Source organism: Sinocyclocheilus rhinocerous, unplaced genomic scaffold (genome assembly GCF_001515625.1).
Source record: "Sinocyclocheilus rhinocerous isolate Xijiao unplaced genomic scaffold, SAMN03320098_v1.1 C35378016, whole genome shotgun sequence".
NCBI classification, from domain to species: Eukaryota; Metazoa; Chordata; class Actinopteri; order Cypriniformes; family Cyprinidae; genus Sinocyclocheilus; species Sinocyclocheilus rhinocerous.
Window position 1 is genome coordinate 1 of NW_015749381.1, and position 459 is coordinate 459.

The 459-nt window shown below is 46.4% G+C and overlaps 1 non-coding gene across 1 annotated transcript; it reads left to right on the forward strand.

Moving 5' to 3' along the window:
• Positions 1 to 114: 114 nt before the first annotated feature.
• Positions 115 to 186, forward strand: trnaq-cug (transfer RNA glutamine (anticodon CUG)). The gene has a single exon. It is a non-coding gene; the product is annotated as a tRNA-Gln (tRNA).
• The last annotated feature ends 273 nt before the right edge of the window (positions 187 to 459 follow it).

Consider the following 459-nt stretch of genomic DNA (forward strand, 5'->3'; position numbering starts at 1 on the left):
GTGGAACCTGCGTACTTTCTTGCGGCAAAAAAAGCACAAGCTTGGCGGTACTGCTGGTGACCGTATAAGTGATTTAGTCTTTGCGGCAATGTGAGCAATTGTCATTGTTGTCCAGGTTCCATGGTGTAATGGTTAGCACTCTGGACTCTGAATCTAGCGGTCCGAGTTCAAATCTCGGTGGGACCTGCTTTTGTCACGAATGTACACAGGACCCGCCTCGAAAAACTTTTTGTCAGCAGTGAGCCCCAAAATCTCAGGTAGGGAGCATAACTACATAGCATCAAAGCGCAGTCTGACTAGTTAAGGAAGTTATTGTAAAAGGACAGGTCTCTGCTTGGAGAATGCAGGCATCGACCCCACTACCTCTCGCATGCTAAGCAAGTGCTCTATCATTTGAGTTAATTCCTCTGGCTGTATGAGAAGAGATGTCTTATCCTTTGACTTTGTCTCAAGGTGTAG